The 23,617-nt window shown below is 38.2% G+C and overlaps 1 pseudogene across 1 annotated transcript; it reads right to left on the bottom strand.

Moving 5' to 3' along the window:
- Positions 1-325: 325 nt before the first annotated feature.
- Positions 326-23,402, bottom strand: LOC308439273 (cytochrome P450 3A11-like; annotated as a pseudogene). The gene is made up of 12 exons: positions 23,370-23,402; positions 22,421-22,473; positions 20,264-20,363; positions 18,458-18,571; positions 18,290-18,378; positions 17,847-17,995; positions 11,027-11,154; positions 10,111-10,180; positions 6,540-6,700; positions 4,600-4,826; positions 3,014-3,176; positions 326-421 (listed from the first exon to the last, which is right to left on the bottom strand). The product of its transcript is annotated as a cytochrome P450 3A11-like (transcript).
- Between the last annotated feature and the right edge of the window lie 215 nt (positions 23,403-23,617).

Here is a 23,617-nt window from a genome sequence, read left to right as displayed (position 1 = left end):
TATCAAATTACAGAGGCATGATTACTATCAAAAGAGCTCAAATGAAATTGACCGATACAGCCAGATGTGGATGGAGATGGTATCATGAGAATTAGCAAAGGCAAATATTCTGTTCTGTCACTAACTTGTCATCTCCTTTATATTATATAGTATTTTATGTAGACACTGAAAAAGATTAGTGGATGTTCTGAATCTTTAACCATATATCAAGAGCAGTCAATTAAGCCCCATTTTTCTCTAGAATTCAGTCAGGAGGTAAATTAAAGGGTTCAATGATCTTAGACATCACCTTTCTGAAAAGCCCAATAGAAGTCTTGAGGGAAAGTCATGCTCCAGTTACGACTGCATCCCGTGGCACAATCTTTAGAACAATGGGTTTTTCTTGTTGAAGAATTATATTTCTGCTTAATATCACAGGTATCTGTAATAGGAGAACAAGAACCATGGAAAAAAAGCAAATAAATAGATGATAGATAAATAGATAGATAGATAGATAGATAGATAGATAGATAGATAGATAGATAGATGATAGATAGATAGATAAATAGATAAATAAATAAATAGATAGATAGATAGATAGATAGATAGTGTTTTGGATAATAATGCTTTGCAGAACAAAAAAGCAGCATTTAATATTGTGTGGTGTGACATTAATTGTCCCTTATTCTAAAGGCTCTATCAATTATATGTTGAGAGCTTTCATCTAAATATGCATTAGGTAAAATGGTGATTGAGAATCTATAGTATTCAGAGCCTGAAAGACAAACACATGCTGGTTTATACTACTTATATTCTGTGCTGGTGTAGTGTAAACCATAAGTTTATTGTTTTAACCTTGTTCTAAGTTTTTATGTGATATTATTTTTTAACTCATGGAAAGTTATTTTTGGACTTAAAACTTGCAAGATAGCCATAAAAGGATACATCTCAACTCTACAAACAACACTTACCCTTCAGATTGTATCTCACCACTACACTTCAACATATTCAGGACAAGTCTTCGGGAGGACAGAGTTTGCTTCCCTTTCGAGATCTATTTTTGGCTTTCAAGGAAGTGATGAATGGGAAAGTCTAATTCTACAGGATTTTTCTGTAATGATTTAGCCACATGCTCTTAGGTGATAAATAGGAAAAACTTCCAGTTGAGAAATCTTCTAGTCACAGGTAAAGGAAGGAGAACCAACTTGTCATGGAGACAGGGAAGTGTCAAATTTTAAATGACTGGAACTTGAAAGAGCATCAGCCCCATGCCTGGTGTGCCTTTGGGTCTCAAATTAGAACCTGTTTTTCTGTATAAATCCTTGTACATAATTTAAATGCATTAGTCATAAAGTACCATGTTAAGTGAAGATGTACATGGATAAATCTATACAACTGCCTTAATGAACAGATCAAATAATGAACACATCTGTCTCTCTATCCAAAAAAGAACCCATTAATATAAAAAAGCCACATACTAAAACCACAAGAACTGTACAATTCACACATCCCTTTACATGAAACAAAAATATGTTATTCAGAAAATGCAATGTAAATGCTTTTTGTAAATGTCTTATTTTACTCTTTTATAATTTTAAGTACTGTATACATTATTTTGATGGAAGGATACAAAAATGATGTACATATAAATATGTACATAAATTCTATTAATTTTTATTAATTTATGAATAAAAAAATAAATGTAACCATATTTTCAGACATTTATGAAATATTTTCAATGTGAAAACTTACCTCAAAAAACAAATTAGAGTTTGTGGAAAGAATAATAGGAGGTGATATACAAAAGGGATTATCTATCCTTCAAAACAAAGAGATAAATAGGTTTTTTTTAAACTAGAGTTTATAATGACACAAGCATGGTGAAAATAACCTGCAAGGCCAAAGCTAGAACATGGAGCAAATAAGGAAATAAACTTAAAAGGACGACTCATTTGGAGAGTGAACAGGAACTTTAAGTATGAGGATAGAATAAGAGGAAGAATAAAGATACATCATTTGTGGAAATATGACAAATACCTGTTTTCTAGAGCAGAGCTCCTGAGAAATGAGCTGGAATCACCAAGATAAATCATAAGGTAAAAATTTATTATAACATGAAACTTTTTAAAGACTTAAAGTTTACATATTTTGCTTCCACATTGCATATCTGACAAAGTGGGAAATATAAAGAGAAGCGAAAGTGGGACAACAAAGACCCTGGAACTAGGTACCATATGGGTACTGGAAATTAAACTCAAGTCCTTTCAAAGAGTACCAAATGCTCTAAACGACTGAGGCATCTCACGAGAACCAGCAACCACTTTTAAAATATTGACTCCATATTTGGCATGACATGGGAAGTGAGAGATGAGCTTTTAAAGCTACACTATGAGTAAGTTCTATTAAGATATCAAGAAAAACCAGGCATTTTATGTTTCTGATTAGTTTTTTGAAACACAAATTGCATGTTGGCTTCAAATTCACTAAGTGGCCAAGAATTTTTTGAAATTATAATCCCCTAGCCTCTAACTCCTGACTGCAAGGTTTACACGTATGTGCCAACATGCTTTTACATGTATTTCTGGGAATTAGAACCAGAGATTTGTGCATGATATTTTGCCAGCTGAGAAACATCTAGATGCCATGTATGTGTTTTTAAGCTCTTCGCTAATTCTAGTCTACATCCACTGGTTGAAAAGGCTGTGAGAAGAGGAATTCTGTGAGCTCGGAAAGAAGAGTACAACACGCAAAAAAAGATTGAAGACATGACCAATGCATCTCTGCATGGTAAATGATATACAAATCTCCAATGTACATGACTAGATTTTCAAGCAAAATGAATCGAATTCTGTCGCACTATTCTATAATGTAGAAAAAAAGTCTCCTTAGTTAATACCTAGATATAAATAGCTTATTTAGCCTGAAAACAAATTATTAAATCTCAAACATGAATAATTATTTTTATACACACAACCTCCCATTGGAAAAATGCCTCCCACAAAACATTATTTCTAAAGAGAGTTTCCTTCCTTACCTGTGTTTCCTTACAAGGCTGGAAGGAGAAGTTCTGAAGAACTTTGGTGAGAACAAGTTTTATATTCATGAGAGCAAACCTCATGCCAATGCAGTTCCTGGGTCCATTTCCAAAGGGCAGGTACACATAAGGATCAATGGTGCCCTTCTTCTCCCTGATGAACCTGGAGACACAACAGTAGATGACAAGTTCACAGAGAATAAAAATCATAAGAGCTACACATGTAAAGATGCTTTTTAATATCTAACTAATATACAAAGAGAGTTTGTGAAAAGTTCATTGAACTTCTGCTTGTAGAAATTTGGCTCTGATAATTTTGCACTAAAGGACCTTTCAATTCCCCTTCCCTTATAAGAGTCTCTATATAGCTGAGATAAGAAAAATGCATTTTTAAAAAACAAATCCTTGTGTGGACACACAGTAGTGTAATAGTGGATTTATGGAAGAGGTGAAAGAACCATTTTCTCATTGGGTGGAGGGCCAATAATTTTGCTAAGTGGGCACGGTACCAAAATGACTTCTAAATATCTTTACACATGAAAATTATTGCTGATCTCAGCATTTGTCATGAAAGCGTGAGTTTGCAGTTGAAAGAGTAAACACAGAAACTCATGACTGGTCATAGTGATAAAAAGTTGTGGTGGAGTGCTCAGCCCATCCTAGGCTCAGGATACATTACAAAAGAAGGGGCAGCTGGTTGTGATCGTGCAAACCACTAGGATTTGCTAAAGGAGGCAGAGACATGAAGATCACAAAAGAAGGAGCAGAAAAATGTAGGAATCAAGGCATGAAATAGGTACTGTGAAGTATTTTCTTCTGGAAATGATGTGCCCAGTGCACTCATGAACTCACAGTATCTGTTAATACCTACACAAGACTAGATACATCATCAATATATCATTGTAGCAAAGGGGAGCCCATTAGATGCATCCTCCCCAATGAGATGTTGATAATAAATGTTTGGTGTACAGGAGAATCTTTTCTTCAGTGGTGTGTTTCAATGGTAAGCTGAACATTCTCCAGACTTTAACTCAAACACCTATACTTATGCAAGCAACCCAAAGAAAACTAGCAACTCACAAAAAGTAAAAAATAAAAAATAAACATAAAAACAGGAGGAAGTCTGAATGAAGATAGACAGAGATTCCACATAGTTGGGAGAGAAAAGAGACAGGACAATGTGAGGTTGAAATGACAGAATTCATTATTCATCCAGGGGTCAAAAAATAAAAAAGAACTGGAAAGCTAGTACATCTTTAAACACTAAAAACTATCCAGGATAATGTTGTGTTCCAACTCTGAAAAGCACATTTCATTTATGCTACATGAAAAGTGGGTTTCTGACTCACATATCAGTGGGTTATTAACTATTTGAGGAGGAAGGGGGGAAATACTCTTTGTTTAAATGGTCTTATTTTCTTCCCATTTCACTCCACCTCTCCTCTCTTTTCTTCCCTTTCTTTGCCATTCTCCTCACAGAATAAGAATGGATGCAAAGCACACCTAACTCATCATCCTATAAGAGAATCAAAGCATACACAGGTCTGCATACTGTGAGCCAGTTTCTGCTCCTGGGGTTTTGGTACCTTTCAGGGAAGAATTCCTCAGGTTCAGGCCAGTGCTGTGGGTCATGATGAAGAGCATAAGATGGAATCATCATTATTGACCCTTTGGTGATAAACACACCATGGATTTCAACATCTTTTTTACAGGATCTCTCAAGTCTATTAGCAATTGGATACAATCTGAGGGTTTCATTCAGCACCATATCCAGGTACTCCAACTCCATCACAATATCATGGGTGGGAGGAGCCTGGGAAGAAATAACAAGGTTTCAGCTGAGATTTTAGATTAACTTTCAACTGAGTCTAGTATTGAATTCTCCAAAACTCAAGTTTGACAGCTCAAGGGGTATTAGTTAGTACTGACAATACATTTTAAAGAGTTTATAAAATTGTTTTATTTTTATGGGTAGGTGTTTTGCTTGCAAATGTTTATATACACCACATGAGAACAATGCCCACCAAAGCCAAAATAGGGCATCAGACCCACTGCAACGGAGAGAATAGGCATTTTCATGATGGGATCCAAATATTGATAAATCCTATGGAAGAGTATAACATAGTGGCACCTTTCAAGCTCCTTTAAAATTGCAATAAGTATCCCTTGGTGCCTGAAAGATGCTCAACTAGTGAAGGGTCTACAATCTAAACCTGAGGATGAGTGCTCACATACAAACCATTTACAAAGACAGATAGAATGGCACCAAACTACAATATAAGTAGCAGGTAGACTGAGACAGTGCATGCCTGGTGCTCACTGGCTACACAACCTAACCCAATCAATAAGTTGCAGGTGTGGTAAAAGGGCCTGTATTGTAAAACATGTTAAGCTGTGATTTAGAAATATTTGCAATGTATGTCTATGACCTATTCACACATACATACACACATCTGTGCACACATTTTCATACATCCATTCATATACACACATACACACAGACAAACACACACATACACACACACACACACAGAGGGGAGGGGGTAGGGAGGAAGGGAGGGAGGGAGGGTGTGAGGGAGAAGAATGGCTCAGGATTTACAATTTAGCTTCTTCTCCTGTAATGATAAATATGGAGAATCATGGCACAGAGCTGAGTCAAACATGCAACTTAAACAGGGCAAAGGCTGCACTCTCTGGGTACACATCTGGGACACAGATATTAGAAGTATCTTTGAGTCATGTGGACAGCTGTATGATAAGGGTATATCAGCATCACACAGGTTGTGTATATGTTGCTTGCTTATTATTCTGTGGTCCTAGATTACAGACACACCAGGCCCAACCCTTGTCCCAACAACTATCTATTGCTGATAGGATTTACTTCATATTTCTCCTTCTGTGGACATTTTATAATAATTTCTAAATTGAGCTGGGGAAAAAACTGTGTTTGTTCCCTTGTTACAAATTATTAAAGCTGCAGAATCATCTCAGTGAGCAAAGCCACATGCTACTGAGCCTCCTGAACTCATTTGGACTTTTAAAACACATGTAGTAGAAAGAACAAATACCTTCAGATTGTCCTCTGACACCCACATACATACTGCAGCACAGGTGCTCACACACATATATAGCTCATATATATAAATATGTATGTACATACATACATACATTTATACATTCATTCATTCATACATACATACATACATATATACAAATATGTAAAAAAAAACAACTGATTTGAAAGTAGGCTCAGTGATGTGAGTACTTGTGCACACTCACACTCACAAACAAATTTACAAACACACACATTCAGCAAAAAATATGCATACCCACATAAACAACATACACACACTAACCCTCAATAACATACACTCTCTATCTCTTTTTCTCTTTCTCTCTCTTTCTCCTCTTCCCAACCTCCCCGCCTCTCACTCACTCACTCACATAAACATGCACAACACTGTGGGTGACATGATTGTGTCTTCGTTGAGGAATTTTCCTCTTTCCTCTTAGACTATCCTCTCACCTTATTGGGCAGAGCCCTTTCAATCTCCTCCTGCAGTTTCTTCTGGATGTCAGTGTGAGTGGCCAGGGAATACAGGACAAAGGAAAGTGTGCTGCTGGTGGTTTCTTAGCCAGCAAAAATAAACGAAATTGACTGGGCTGTGATCTCTATGTCAGCCAGGGCTGGAAGTACGAAAACATCACAGGTAATCCCTGTCAGGATGGACCATCACAGAGGAGATCAAGAAGAAAATCAAATCAGCCCCTATGTTCCTAGAGAGGATATAGAGATATCATTCAGTAACTCTGAGTCTGTCTTCACTGTGACAGCCTCATGAAATATCCAGAAAAAGAGAAGGCTTCAGGCAGGTTGTCCCAAAGTTTCTGTTGTTCTCCTCATCTCAGTGGGCAGCTACAGACATGGTCTTTCCTGTTTGTAAAATTTATTTTAATTATAGGTATTTCTGTATCTGGGAGTAAGTGCCATGTGTGTGTAGGGTGCCATGTGTGTGTAAATAAAGGCCAGCAGATGACACTGTAGGCCACAGAGATAGAGTTACAGTCAGTTGTACATCAGCTACCATGAATGCTGTGATTATGTTGTTGATAAATTCTTTCTCCCAATTAGTGTAAGTTCTTCAAACTAAACTGAAAGTAGACTATAAACTCACAATCAGTGGCTATTTTAAAAAATAAAATTTATTTTAGCAATCAAAAATGAGAAATATGGCCTGAAGATATGAAGCTCAGTAACTACGGGGATGGTGTTTGAAGTCTTGTTTCCAGTCCTCAGCGCTTTATGCACCAGACATGGTTATGTTTGTGTTTTGTGTTACACTGGAAGATTGACTGGAAAAAAGAGAGCCAGATATGGAGGAATTTGGCTTCTAAGCATCAAGCAGATCATCTCCTCAAGGACTAAACATGGACAGCTGCCTAGAAGCTACTTTTATTGTTACACAGAAGGCACCCTCAGCAGGTCAATTTCCACATAGCAAAAACTCATGTCTGACAGTGGACTTGACTTCAAAAACCTATCACCTAAACAATTCTATGTCATAGGAGGCTTCCTTTTGTGAAGCATTTCTACACAATAAGTTATAAAGGGATCTCAGAATACATCAAAGAACACAATAAACTCTCAGATGAGGATCACTAACATAATCAAAGCTGAGGGGCCATCATTCCACATTCAGGCAGATGCAGCAGTTCTGTGAAAACTCTATTTCATCATGGCAAAAGCCTATAGTCTCAGGAGTTAAATGTCATTCTCAGGAACATCGTGAATGTGGGTCAACCAGGCTGCATGGTCCTTGTGGCAAAGGAGTTAGGAGGTCAACTAGAATTTGAAGTTAGTTCATGGCATGAAATGGTTTCAAGTGGGCAAAAAGAAGAGGACTTGAATCACAGAGTACTTGGTGACTTTAAACAATAAATGGTGGAATCCAAAATATCATACTGCTACATATAAGCATGTATGGGTATAGGATATAATCAATTAGGTAAGAATAAAATGATCTTTTCCCATTAGGTACTGAAGCACTCGTGAGTGGGGCAAACAGGCAGTACTGGAGGCAAGATTCGATTGAGATCAGTTGAAGCCCTGATATTGATTATGAAAGTAATCATGAAATGATAGGTGTTTTCTGAAGTCCTGGATTGTAAGCACACTCTGCCTGAAGATCACCCCATTCTGGCAGCCATACAAAACCTTAGCCACACTGCAAGTCCTGCCTCCACAGAAGAAGTTGATGTAGACTCTAGCCAGATCAGCAACTGCCGTAGTCCCTCCTCTGCACACTCACTTAGCACTCAAAAAAAAAAAAAACCTATGGCCAATGTCAGAGGCAAACAAATGGAAAGCAAGTGGTTGGATCCCAGGCTGTTTAAAAAGGACAAAACAAAGAGAGAGAGAGAGAGAGAGAGAGAGAGAGAGAGAGAGAGAGAGAGAGAGAGAGAGAGAGAGAGAGAGAGAAGGGGGAAAATAAAGCACACATGTTGAAACCTTCACTTTGATCTTGGCTTCTTTTGTCCTCAGTGAACATTCAAATCAAGACCATTATCACTGGCTCTCCATTGTTTCTGAAAGCCAGTTCTGGATTAGCAGGCCCCACCATCAGGGCTTTAATCTCAGTGCCCCACTATTCACTGACCTGTCACAGCTCACAAACCCAAGGTCTACATAGGTACCCAGCTGGGAATTTCCCCATGTTTCCCAGCTTAAACACCTGTACACCAGGCTGAAAAAGGCAGAAAACTAGTCACTCAGATCAGCCCTGTGAAACTGCACTTCTTCGGATGGACTGTGTAGCAATGCACCAAGCCCAACACACATGTACAATAAAGTCTGGAACTGGAATGCCAGCACATTGCAACCATGATACTGATACTGGCCTCAAATTTAATTTAAACACAGATGGGAGGCCAGTGAGATGGGTCAGATGGTAAGAGGGCTTGTTGCACAACCATGAGGACCTGAGTTTGAATCCTTATTCCCCTTGTAAAAAGCCTCAAGGGGCAGAACACACATATAGCCACAACACTGTGGATTTTTGGGACCTTCTAGCTGCAGGCTTGGCTCCAGGTATAATAAAATACCCTGTCTCAAGGAAAGAAGACAGAGAGGGATTGAGCAAGACACTGGGTGCCTTTATCTGTTATCTGTACACTCAGCTAGAGGTGGACATGTGCACATACTCCTGCACATGTGTGTACTACAAAAAAATAACCATTAAGTGTTTTTTATGGTTTTTGAAGACAGGATTGTTCTCTGTAGCCCTGCCTCTTCTGGCATCCATGGTGTAGACTGGGCTGCCCTTGAACTCGCTGAGATCTACCTATTTCTGTCTCCCAAGTGCTAGGATTAAAATCATGCTCCAGCACAGCACAAATATGAGTGATTCTTAAGTACATAAAAGAATGAAGAGGACCAGTGCATTTATTCAAATGTGTTTTTCCTGTAAGGCACTTATACATCACACAAAGGAAAAGTAAATCTTTACCATGAATTAGGTACAAAACAACAGTTCACTAGGGGGATCCAACAGAGCTTCAGCACACTTTGTGTACTTGTCCCATGACTCCTTCTTTAGACACAAATGTCTAGGCAGATCTCTGAGACTGTGTGGTGGAAAAAACACAAACATTACCTGTGCACACCCGGGTAACAAACAGAGCACTGGAGAGGTACATTATGGCCATGCTTGTTCTTAGGAGTAAACTTTTGCTCATGGTACAAGACCTGAACAAGATCAAGACTGTCAAAACTCCCAGCACAGATGGGGCAGGAACACTCCAAGCTCTGGCCTTTGCTGAGGAACAATTGGCAGGTAATAGGTGTGGAGGGAGTGTGTGGAAACTGGTACATTCCTTATGTGGCAGTGGATGGACCCACAGCCATTCTTATGTGGTCATCATTAGCTGGACTCTATTTGGGAGTCCCAAAAATTCTATGTTGTTGAGTGCCACACCTGTCTTTCCACAGTGCAGCAGAGGTATCTTTCTGCCTAGAAAATCCTCACTATATATATTCTCACCAACCCACCCCCTCCCAGAGAGATTTCTTGTCCATAGACAAGGATAGGTTTGCTTACATTTATGAGACACTTTGTCTTTGGGATTACTGTGAGTGTTCATAATCAGCTGAAGAAGATCTACTCGGTGCTGAAAGCAGAAAGAAAAGATGCAAAAAATGGAAGGTCAATGGTAAGTTCAGAGGTTAGAAAGCAATCAGAAGTACAGAACCATAATTCTCTTATTTTAAGGAAGTTTTTCCCTTAAATTAAAAACTGTGGATACAATTGTTTGAGTCAGGGAACAAAAGCAAGAGTGGATAAATTAGAAAGAATTGGCTTCCATGTCAACCACATTTACATTAAATTATGATAGATAAAAACTTAACCAATCACTTTTATACTTTGAAATTATTTTTGAGAGGGAAGAAAGAAGTGTTTACTTTTTAATAATATGTATTTGGCATTTGAACGTTTTGTTTATGTACACAATCAAATATGGTCATCTCCACCACATGCTTTCCTCTGATAAAATATTTTTTCCTCCACAATCAATGCGAACTTCTTCATTAGTCACAAAGTCCAGGTAATGATGACCACATATGCATGGCAGTGAGGCCACATACTGCCACATGAAAAACCTACCAGTGTCCACACCCTCCCTCCACAGCGATCAACTGCCAATTGCTCTTCAACAATGAACAGAGCTTGGAGATGTCCTGGCCCATCTGTGCTTAAACTTGACAGTCTTGATCTTGTTCAGGTCATGTACCATGTCAATTTATTCTAATTTTCATTCCTGTTGTTAAGTGTTAGTTTCTGGCTTATTATCAATCAATTTTTTAAAATTAAACTTCTCCACCCCAAGAAAATATAAATATTTTTTCTCTGTGTGTGTAAATTTAGACTTTTCCACCTACCATTAGCACACAGCTCAAATGTTCACAGACCAACATGTTATCAAACTGTCAACCTATAATGAAACCACCCTTATTACCTTCTGTTTAGAATCCAGGCAGGTTTCCTTCATTCTGTACACAAATTTTTTGAAAAATTCTACTGAATCCTTTGGAAACCTGCTGATATTTAACATCTCATATATTGGTGTGAAGAATGGGAAAAGTACTGGAAATGAAAAAAGTAAGTTTTAATAATATAAAAGTTTAATCTTTAAAAAAAACCTAAAGCAAACACAAAAATAAGTCACCAGTGTCTCAACATTAAGCCATCTCTCTCTCTATGACCTTGCTCACATTGCGTCAGCACTATACTGCTGCTTCCACACTTTGGAGCAGAAAAAGTTGCAACCTGACTGTTAAGTTTGACTCTAGTCCTTTATTCCATGTGAATTCACAATGAAAATACTAAGGTCATTAAAATGGCTCAACAACTAAACATTCTGTAGTTAAGCCTACAAACCTGGGTATGATCTTTGAATCCCATTCTGTGAAAGGAAATTTGTGCTCTGATCTACATATGACGCACAAACACCAAAATCGTCCAGGCACACGAAAAACAGCCAAGGCTACACAGAGAAATACTGTCTCAAACCTACCCCCAAAAGAAAGAAACCCCAGCATAAAGAAAGGTAGACAAAAAGGAGGAAGAATCTTTGGCACATTCCGAAGACTCAGACTGAGATACTGGTGTGGAACAATGGAAGTCTACTCCTTATCTGGACATTGGAATGCAGAGACAGAGCTGGGTCACAGCCATCAGGCTCAGGAACTGGTTACAGACTGCTAAGCACCCAAAGAGCTTCAGAAGTACTCTCTTACCTGAGCACATGAGTGCGCCTTCAATTCCTCCCCAATGAATATCTAGGGAGAGACTTCCAGGAACTCACAGGGCACAGGTATTGTGCTGTGCTGACTCGGAATTGTATGTTCAGGCCAGAGATAGAGCTGGGCCACAGCCATCAGAACTCACTGCCTGCCCTCAAAAAGCTGAACACCAATGAGCCATCTCTCTACTGAGCCCATAGGCCCACAGACCCACAGGAGAGACAAGCTCTAGTCAGAGACAACAGGATCACCTTACATCACAGATAACAAGATGGCAAGAGGGAAGCAGAAGAACCTAAGCAATGGAAACCAAGACAACCAAACAACTTCAGAAGCCAATTCTCAGGCGACAGCGAGTAGTAGATATTCCAACACACCATAAAAAACAAGATATATATTTAAAATCATACTTCATGATGATAATGGAGGTTCTAGAGAAGTGCATAAATATTCCCTTAAAGAATTACAAAAGAACACACATAAACAAGTTGAAGCCCTTAAAGATAAAACACAATAATAATTTAAAGAGCTAAAGAAAAACACAACCAAACAGTTGAAGGAATTGAAAACATGAATAGAAACAATAAAGAAATCACACACACACAGATCTCCACATTAAACCAGATACACTGAAACTATTAATGAGAAAGTAGGGAAAACCTTAGAACACATAGGCACAGGAGAAAATTTTCTGAACAAAACACCAATGGCTCAAGCTGTAAGGTCAAAGATTAACAAATGGGACTTAAAGAGATTGCAAAGTTTCTGTAGGCTAAGGACATTGTCAAGAAAACAAAACGGCAACCAACAGAATGGGAAAAGATCTTTACCAACTCCACATCAGATAAAGGCCTAATATCCAAGGTATACAAAGAACTCAAAAAGCTAGACACCAAAGAATCAAACAACCCTATTAAAAATGGTGTACAGAGCTAAAAAAAAGTTCTCAATTAAGGAATATCGAATGGCTGAGAAACATCTGAGGAAGTGCTCAACATCCTTAGCCATCAGGGAAATGCAAATCAAAACAACCCTGAGATTCCACCTCACACCAGTCAGATTGGCCAAGATCCAAATCTCAGATGACAGCAGATGCTGGCAAGGTTGCAGAGAAAAGGAACACTTCTCCACTGTTGGTGGGGTTGTAAACTGATACAACCACTCTGGAAATCAGTCTGGCAATACCTCAGAAAATTAGACATAGTACTACCTGAAGATCCAGCTATTCCACTTCTGGGTATATACCCCAGAGACACTTTAATATGCAACAAAGATACATGCACAACAATATTCATAGCAGCTCTATTTATAATAGCAAGGATCTGGAAAGAACCCAGATGTCCTTCAGTAGATGAATGGATACAAAAATTGAGGTACATTTACACAATGGAATACTACTCAGCCACCAGAAACAATGACTTAACCAAATTCTTAAGAAAATGGCTGCATTTAAAAAATATCATCCTGAGTGAGATAACTCAGTCACAAAAGAACAGACATAATATGCACTCACTGATAGTGGGATACTAACCCCAGAGGCTCGCACTGCCCCAGAAACAACTCACAGACAGTGTGAAGTCCAAGAAAAAAAACAAAACAAAACAAAACAAAACGAAAGTCATGTTCAATCCGTACACAACAAGAACACATTGACAAATTCTGGGTTACACCCTGTATTACATATACTTTTTGCTCACTGTAAAAAAAAAAGAAAGAAAAGAAAAAGAAATTGTATGGATTGATATTTTCTACAACATTCTTTTCTTTCTGTTAAACTCTGTAAAATGTTTTTCTAAAGTCTTGGACAACCAGGGGACTATTGCCTGCAAATTTTTCACTGCTTTATTTACCATGTGGAAAGAGTTTGGTTAAATTCTGTGTACTAGAAACACTGTGCTTCTCCTTTAGATGTTTTGTGTACTGTTGTTCTTTCTAAGAAACCCCATTGTGGTTTTTATTGTTTCTATGTGCCCTTTTACCAATAAAAGACGGTCTATGAAAAAAAAAAAAGAAGAAGAAGAAAAAGAAATCACACACACAAAAAAAAAAAAAAAAAAAAAAAAAACCTGGAGATAGAAAACCCAAAAATGAGATCAGGAGTCAAAGATGCAAGCATCACCAACAGAATACAATAGATGAAAGAGGGTATCTCAGGCCAAAATATAACATAGAAAACATTGACTCATCTGAGAAAATACAAAAATCAAAAGGCTTCTAGCCCAAAACACCCAGGATATCCAGGACACAATGAGAGACCAATCCTAAGGGAGAGAGAAGATTCGCAACTAAAAGGCCCACTAAATATTTTCAACAAATTAATAGAAGAAAACTTTCCTAATCTGAAGAATAAATGACCATGAAAATACAAGAAGCCTACAGAACTCCAAATAGAGCAGACCAAAAAAATGAAACTTCTTCTGACACATAATAGTCAAACCATTGAATATTCAAAACAAAGAAAGAATACTAAGGGTAATGAGGGAAAAAAAAACATAAAGGCAGACCAATCATAATTGCACCAGATTTCTCAGCAAAGACTATGAAAACTAGAAGATCTGGGACAGGTGTCACACAGAGCCTAAGAGAACACTAATGCCAGCCCAGGATATTTTACTCAGAAAAACTCTCAATTACCATAGATGGAGGAACCAAAGTATTTCAGGACAAAACCAAATTTACACAGTATCTGTTCACAAACCAACCCAGACAAAAAATAATAGATGAAAAGTTCCAACATAAGGAGGGAAACTACATCCTAGGAAAGCAAGAAAATAATCTTCTTGCAACAAAAACAAAAGAAAAACACACAAACATAATTATATCTTAACAACAAAAATAACAGGAAACAACAATGCTTATTCCTTATTATCTTTTAACATCAATGGACTCAATTCCCCAATAAAAAGACATAGACTTCCAGACTGGATATGTAAAAAGGATTCAGAATTATGATGCATACAGGAAATTCATGCCCCAAAAAAGGGCAGACATAAACTCAGAGAAAAACGCAAGGAAAAACTTCACAAGCAAATGGTCCCAAGAAACAAGCGGGAGTAGCCATTCTGATATCTGATAAAATTGATTTTCAACAAAAAGTGATCAAAAATGATAAGAAAGGACACTTTTCCTAATCAAATAAAAGTCTATCGAGATCAACTCTCAATCCTGAACATTTATGCTCCAAATATAAAAGCAACAAAGTTCATAAAAGAAACCTTAATAAAGCTCAAAACAAATAATGTACCCCACACAATAATAGTGGGAGACCTTAAAGCCCTACTCTCATCAATGGACAGATCATGGAAGCTGAAACTGAAAAAAGGCTCAGTGAAAATAACATAGGACATGAACCAAATGTGTTTAACAGACATCTATAGAACATTTCATCCAAAAACAAAAAGAATATTTATCCTTTTCAACACCTCATGGTAACTTCTCCACAACTGATCCTATAATTAATCATAAAGGAGGCCTCAACAGATATAAGAAGATCAGAATACTCCCATGCATCCTATTAAATCACAATGAACTAAGGTTTTCTTCAATAACTACAAAACCAACAAAAAGCCCACATACACATAATTCTCTACTTAATGACATCTTGGTCAATGAAAAAAATATAGAAAGAAATTGAGGATGTTTTAGAATTTAACAAAACTGAAGGAACAACATACACAAACTTATGGGATGCAAGGAAAACAATACTAAGAAGAAAACTCAGAGCTAACATTGCCTCCAAAAGGAAACTGCAGAGAGCATACACTAACAGATTGACAGAAAAGCTGAAGCTCTAGAAACAAAAACAAGCAGATACACACCAGATGAGAAGAGGGCAGGAAATAAATTCTGAGCTGATATTAAACAAGTACAAACAAAAAGAACCAAGCAAAGAATCTACAAAGCCAGGAACTGGTTCTTTGATAAAATGAACAAGATTGATAAACCCTTAGCCAGAATAACTGGAGTGCATAGAGGGAGAGTATACAAATTAACAAAATCCAAAATGAAAGAGAAGACATAACAATAGAAACTGAGAAAATTCAAGAACCCATCAGATCTTACTACAAAAGCCTATACTCAACAATATAGAAAATCTAGAGGAAATGAACAACTTTCTAGAAAAGTTATGAGGTACCAAAGTTAAATCAGGATCAGATAAACCATCTAAATATTCCCATAACCCCTAAAGAAATGGATGCAGTCATCAAAAGCCGCCCAAACAAAAAAGCACATGACAAGATTGGTTCAGTGCAGAGTTCTATTAAACTTTCAAAAAAGACCTAATACAAATACTCCACAAGATATTCTACAAAATAGGAACAGAAGGAACACTACCCAACTTGTTCTTCAAAGCCACAACTATGCACATATCTGAAAAACACAAAGGCTCTACAAATAAAGAGAACTTCAGACCAATTTCTCTCATGAACATCAATGGAAAAATACTTGATAAAATTCTTGCAAAGAGAATCCAAGAACATCTCAAAACAGTCATTCTCTATGATTGAGTAGGCTTTACTCAAAGGATGCAGGGATGGTCCAATATATGGAAATATATCAATGTAATCCAATATATAAAAAATTGAAAGAAAATAGAATCCCATGATCATCCCATTAGATGAGATTAGATCATTAGCTGAGAAATCATTTGACAAAACTAACACTCCTTCATGTTAAAAGCCTTGAAAAGATCAGGAATCAAGGCACATGCCTAAACATAGTAAGAGCAGTATACAGCAAAACAGTAGCCAACATGAAACTACATGCTGAGAAACTTGAAGCAATCCCACTAAAACCAGGTACTAGACAAGGATGCCCACTATCTCCCTATACATTCAGTATAGTACTAGAAGACCTGGCCAGAGCAATGAGACAGCAAAAAGAAGTCAAAGGGATACAAACCGGAAAGAAAGAAGTCAAATATCACTATTTGCAGATAGTATGATAGACCTCAAAATTTCCACCAGAGAACTCCTACAGCTGATAAACAACTTCAGCACAGTGGCTGGATATAAAATAAACTCAAATAAATTAGTAGCCTACCTCTACTCAAAAGATAAATATGCTGAGAAATAAATTACAGAATCAATACCCTTCACAATAGTCACAAATAATATGAAATACCTTGGTGTGACCCTAACTGAGCAAGTAAAAGATCTATATGACAAGTAATTCAAGACTCTGAAGAAGGAAATTGAAGATCTCAGAAAATGGAAAGATCTCCCATGCTCATGGATTGAAAAAAATAAACATTGAAAAATGGCCATCTTGCCAAAAGTAATCTACACATTCACTGAAGTCCTCATCAAAATTCTGACTCAATTCTTCATAGAGCTTAAAAGAGCAATTTGCAAATTCATTTGGAATTACAAAACATGTAGGAAAAATAAAATTGATCTCAACAATAAAAAAAACTATGGATAAATCAACTTCCCTAACCTCAAACTGTATTACAGATAATTCTTGGGGAAAAATTGCATAGTATTTGTAGAGAGGCAGGCAGGTAGATCAGTGGACTAGAACTGAGGTTCCATAAATGAACCTACACACCTATGTTCACTTGATCTTTGACAAAGAAACTAAAAACATTCTGTGTAAAAAAAAAAAGCCTCTTCAACAAATGGTGATGGTTAAACTGACAGTCAACATGCAGAATGATAAAAGCCATCCATTCTTACATCCTTGGACAAAACTAGAGTTCAAGTAGATAAAAATATACACATAAAACCAGATACACTGAAACTATTCAAAGAAAAATTGGGGAAGAGCTTGGAACACATAGGCACAGGGGACGTTTTTCTGAACTGAACATCAATAGCTTATACACTAAGATCAAGAATCAACAAAATGAAGTAAGCAGGCGACATGCCCTGAAACACTGAACTGTGCCTTTAAGGGATAAATAACATGGCTGGTGAATTACACACCACTAGAGCCATTCATTTGAGGGAAATGAGTAAGAGAAAGGCAGAATTGACAAACATGGCCACAGACAAGAGCAGTGGAACATGAAAAGAATAATGATCCACACACCTACTGAAAATAACAATGGATGAAAAAAGTCTAATCTAAAAAGCTTCTTGGCTTTCTCCACAAAAGGATGATTAGGGTTGTTGAGAGAATTGATGTCCACTCTAAATGATATGCTGGTGATCACATCCATGCTGTAGGCACCTAACACTCTAAGAACAGAGAGGCGTGGAAATTTAACACATGCATTAGTAGCAAGAAAGTATTCTTATCCTCAGGAGAAAAACAATGGCACCTAGGGTGGACCAAGCCCTACCCAGCCTACCCACACTTTATCACTGCAAACTTCAGGCTGTAACATTTCTTTTTTAAAAAACTGCAATTAACGTCATCTAATGACTAAAGGGGCAAAGACAAGCAGGAGGCTCATGTGAACATTAGAAAGATGGCCCTGCACCTCAGTACCCCTTCCTCTCCCAGGACCAGAGTGATGGACCAGCACTCACTCTTTCATATGGACAGGCTTGCTTTACTCTGCCTCTTGCCTCAAGTATTTTACCAAAATGTCTCCCTACTGTTCAATAATGGGTAACATCTAAACAAAACAGAAAATCATCCATAGTTAGGATGGGGACGCCAGTCACACAGGCTGCAGTTGAAAGACTTTCATTCACCTCCTTTAGTTTTCCACTGGTAAATGTTGGTGACAGCAAGGCTCTGTATCTCTTTCAATCCTCATCCTTAGAGAAGAAGATGGCTTTTCTCATAATCCCCATTGGGCCAAAATCCAAAGTCAAAACATAATAGAAACAAAAAACCAGCCTATGAAAAATCAGGTGAAAGCTCACCTGCCAATTGTAGTTCGAACTCTATATATTCCAGGATCTATTTAAGTATAAAATATCTCTGTGGGTAGAAAACTAGGTCCAGGTGTGAAGGAGAAGATGAGAACAAGACTTGGTTGATCTCCAGAGCTGTGCAGATGGAATTTTCTTGGAGATATATAGAAACTAAACAATGCATGTGGAAAGATCTCCAGGTCTGTATGTCCTGTATTTACATGAGCAATATGAAAAGGATGTCTTTATATGCTCTGTTTCTTTCTATCTGTTTACTTGTCTGTCTGTGTGTCTGTGTATGTCTGTCTCTCTGTGTGTGTTTGTGTGTGTCTGTACATGAATACTAGTGCACATACTTTTGTGTGCTCATGTGAGAACAAAGATCAGGTATCATTCTCAATAACTATATGTAATTTTATAGACAAGGTCTCTATGTGAATCTAGTAGGCTCTGGTGTGGCTGAAGTTTCTACCAAACAAGTCCCTGGAATTTTTCTGTTTACACAGGAAGATCTAGAAGCACATAGAAATGCTTCCTGGATTTTACAGATTATTCCACTATGTTATAAGTTGAGCCTATTGTTCTTTGTGTTATAAAGTTAAATTTTATCAACAAAAACCTGCTTTAGAGTGTCTGAACAAAAGAAAGTGAGGGACTCTGCACCAAGTTGGCTTCAGTTGGTAAATAAATATAGCAAAAGTCAATGTCTGAGCACGGCAGACAGAGGCAGGACTATTGAAATCCAGGGTCTTGGGAGACAGATGAGGAAGAAGCAGAATCACCATGAGAGGGACACAGGACAGACCATTGAATAATACTAATAACTGTGAACATGGAGACTCAAGTGGCCACCTCCTATGGGGAGGCAGAACTTCCAGAGGATGGAGAGGTCACATCATTCCACAGAAAAAACCATCCACCCAAAAACTGCCTTGCTAAGAGATGTGCAGAGATAAAAATGATTAAATGACCAACTACTTATTCACCAGATGTGAGAACCATACAGTGAGAGACACTATAAATGATACTCTGCCATGCTTTCAGAAATAGCATAACTGAGTCATGAGAGGTATCATACAGAAGCAGAGAGAAACAGGTGCAAAGACTCAACCAAAAATTGGGCAGAATTTGGGGAGTCATGTGGAAGAGTTGGAGGTAGGATTAAGTAACCCAGGGGGTTCAAGCACACCACAAGAAGATCCACAGAGTCAGGTACAGGGAACCATGTGGGCTCACAGAGTCTGGGCCACCAACCAAAATGATTACTGGGATGGGACATAGCCTCACTGCACATTTGTAGCAGAAGTACAGCTTGGTCTTCATGTGGGGGATACTAACAGTTGAAGCTGGGGCTGTCTCTGAGATGGTTGCCTGACATATGATCTAATCTCCCTAGCTAGACTGCCTGGTTGGATCTCAGTGGGAGAGGGGCTCTTCATCCTGATGCTCCTGGATGTCCCAGGGCAATGTGATACACAAGAGGGAACTTCTGCTACACTGAGTGAAGGGGACAGGGCTGTGGAAGAGGAATTAGCAAGGGTGAGACTGGGAAAAAAAGGAGGGGAGCTCCAATTAGGAAGTATAATTAGTAATTAATTAATTAATTAATTAATCAATTAACAAAGAAGGAATGTGACCTACCTGACGGTTTGTGAAGACAGAAAAGCATTCCTTCACTAGCACATTATTGATCATCTCTGTGTCTGTGATGGCAAACAAAGGTGTTGGACCATCAAACAACCTGTGTAGGGAAGACAGCTGATAAACTAGGTTCTGAAGTGACATCTACACCCCAGACTTTGATCCTACTGCTGCAGGACCCTAAATCTGCTTATACAATTCACAGTCACAGGGGTTCCCAGTTCAGCTTAGGGATTCTGATCACAGACACAGTGGAGTCTTTGTAAAATGATAGGTAATGTCATTTAACATAAAATGAGTCACTAAAGACAAAACATTGTGAAAGGTGCTACAGTGAGAAATAACAAGTGGCAACTTGCTAAGTCTACATGCATATACGTAGGATTTGCCAATACCATTTTCTATGATTTCACATTTTTGAAATATTGCAAGGAACTGGAGAGATGGCTCCACAGTTAATAGCACATAGTGCTCTTGCAGAAGACACAAGTTTGGATTCTAAGATGGCTCACAAACAACTGTAACACCAGCTCCAGAGAAATCAGATACCACTAGTCTCCATGATAATTTATAATCATATACAGAATGACACACATGTATATAAACAAAATTAAAGGCATTAAAAGTACAGATTTAATAACAAAATATTAATGTTAAATAATTAAAGTGAAAATACTACAATCTGAAAAGAAAAATACCAATGTAAACATTGTTCTACCTAGGTGCTAGTTGCTGACATCAGTCAATATAAGCACTCAGAGTTCTTGTAGTTCTCAAGTTATAGGCAGGTGGATCTCTGTGACTTGGAGGGTAGTCTGATCTATAATGTGAGTCAAGGACAACCAGGGCTGCATATAAAGAAAGACTAACTTGAAAATAAAAGAAAGATTTTAATCTTAAGAGTAGTAGAATATGTCAATATCTGATGTTGGGATGCAGCTCAGTCTTAGGATGCCGTCCCTGGTCTTTATATATTGTGATGAAAACACAGAATTTAACTGAAGTGCCTGAATCTAGTTCTCCCAGGTCAGGTAGTCTGAAATTCAGGACAGGAGGAGCATAAAAGCATGGAAATGGGAGACTGCACAGGCTGTCTCTGTACTCCTGAATTCACTGCAGCAGGGATTCCATTATGCCCTGTCCATGACTGTCAGCATTCGAGCAGGGGTTTTGAGATCCTGACCCTGCCAGAATATTTGCACACAGCTAGTTCCTGGAGGGAGGACACCAAATGGCCCAAAGGTAGAGGCAAATGAAGGTGTCAGCTCAGTCCTGGGGATCTACTAGGAAGAAAGAAAACTGACTGGAACAGGATGTCATCTTATACATGCTTTTACCAAAAACCTTGGCAGGAGCTAAGGAGAAGGCTGAGCAAATGAAGGCACCTATACCAAGCCTGATGACCTGAATTCAGTTCTCTAGAAGTAGAGAACTAACTTTGACAAATATCATTTGATCTACATATATGAACCAGGACACAGGTCCCCATTCCCTGAAAATGTTGATCTAAAATAAAATATAAAGAACAGTAAAGTCTGTACATGCACTGAGGAATCTGTTTCTTTTAATGCTATACATGAGCCATTTATTGAGCCCTTAGCTGGCTCACTGCCCCCAGATCCCTGCTGTCAAATGACATACTAAGTCCACATTAAAGTGAAGGAAAGTGGGCTTCTCGGGGGAAATGAGGCAGGGTGGAAAGGAGATGGGACAAAACATTTGCCAAAGCAGATTAGTGGGAACTAAAGCAATGCATTGTGTATCAGGCAAAGGAGGTTGCAGAGGAGAAACAAATTAGAAGGGCACACTGGGTAAATGTTAAGGTAAGCGTGGTAGGATACCCAGAGGTCACACACTCTCAAACAGCGGAGGAAGGGAGATTGTGTGAAGGGCATGGGAGGTAGTGACAACACTGTACTCTGAACACATAAATATTTAATGGAAAAAAGAAGAACTCAAGTCTATGCAACATCAAAGCTTTCAAAAGCCACAGTGTGCAATGTTTTCATGTCAATTAGAACTTTGAACCCTGACCCTTCATGACATGAGGCATCAACTTTACACAGAGAGGTGCATGGCTTCGTTTTATATTCCTTGCACAGGTGAAGTCCCTCTTCCTAAAGAAAGTCAACTTCATAGACCTTTCAGAATACACACCCCCATATATTCCCATACTTTTTATAGCACTCCCTGTCAAATTTCCATAAACCCTAGACAGAGAAAGAGCATGAAATCCATTATTGTCCTGTGTGTACTGACCCTTCTGTAGCCAGAGCATCGAACCCTCAGATCCCACGAAGTCAGATTTATTGTCTCTGACACCTAAAACTCTTATTCAGAAATGTTAGACATTTGATGAGCTGGATGGGTCGGTGGGAAAAAAGTGAGAAAACAGGACATGTGACACCTTCCTGTGGCCTCTGCATGCCACACACATGTACACAGACATAACATACATATCACATAAACACAGAAGTAGTGATGATAGTAATAATAACAAACAGAATTGTTTGAAAGAATTTCCAAGGTAAGCACAGATCCTGTAGGAAGAAAATCCTGAGCAGACAGAAGAACAAACTCTGATACTCGCCCTCTGTCCTGAGCTTGGGAATGTCTGTCTGGGGGAAGGACCATGGCCAGGTATCAAAGCAGGTTAGTCAGAAATGGTTCATCTAGACATAGATCCTATATGGCACATTACATTCTCATTACTAATTTTCATTTGTTAAATTGTTATTTCCCTAGTTTCCTACTTTTCAACAAACCTTTATAAGAAAAAGGAGAAAAAACAAACCCCAACATTACATAGATGACTGACAACCATCATCCCATCTCAGATATTCTCACTCATCACTCAGAGTCGTAGGTAAGACTGCTGCCTTTTAAAAAAGAAAAGCAGCTGTAGGTACAATTAATTACCTACAGTAGAGCAATTTACCTAACGTATAATGTCTTGCATCTCACACTCAGCACCAAAAAAAAAAAAAAAAAGAAAGAAGAGAAAGAAAAAATCCCTGAACCTAAAAAATGTCCCTAGGCCTTGAGCACTGCGCGACTTTTCAGAGGTTCAGAGTTCCATTCCCAGAACCCACATCCTCCATCTCACATCCATCTCTAACTCTAGCTCCAAGGAATCCATCACCGTCTTCTGTCCTCCATAGGTCCTGCATTCACATGCAAAAGCACACACATACAACCTTATACAAATAAAGTCTTTCTAAATGAATCAATCGCTAACCAGGACCCCAGTATCTAAAGAAAGAGAGAAAGTAAATACTCTAGTCCTAAAGAACCCAAATATGCCATAAGAATACAAGCAGAGTCCAGCGTCATAGGAAAAGCTTCATGGGTTCA

Source organism: Micromys minutus, assembly GCF_963924665.1.
Source record: "Micromys minutus genome assembly, chromosome: 29".
In the NCBI taxonomy this organism is placed as follows: Eukaryota; Metazoa; Chordata; class Mammalia; order Rodentia; family Muridae; genus Micromys; species Micromys minutus.
Note: the sequence above shows the minus strand (reverse complement) of the source record. Positions and strands in the feature narration are given on the sequence as shown.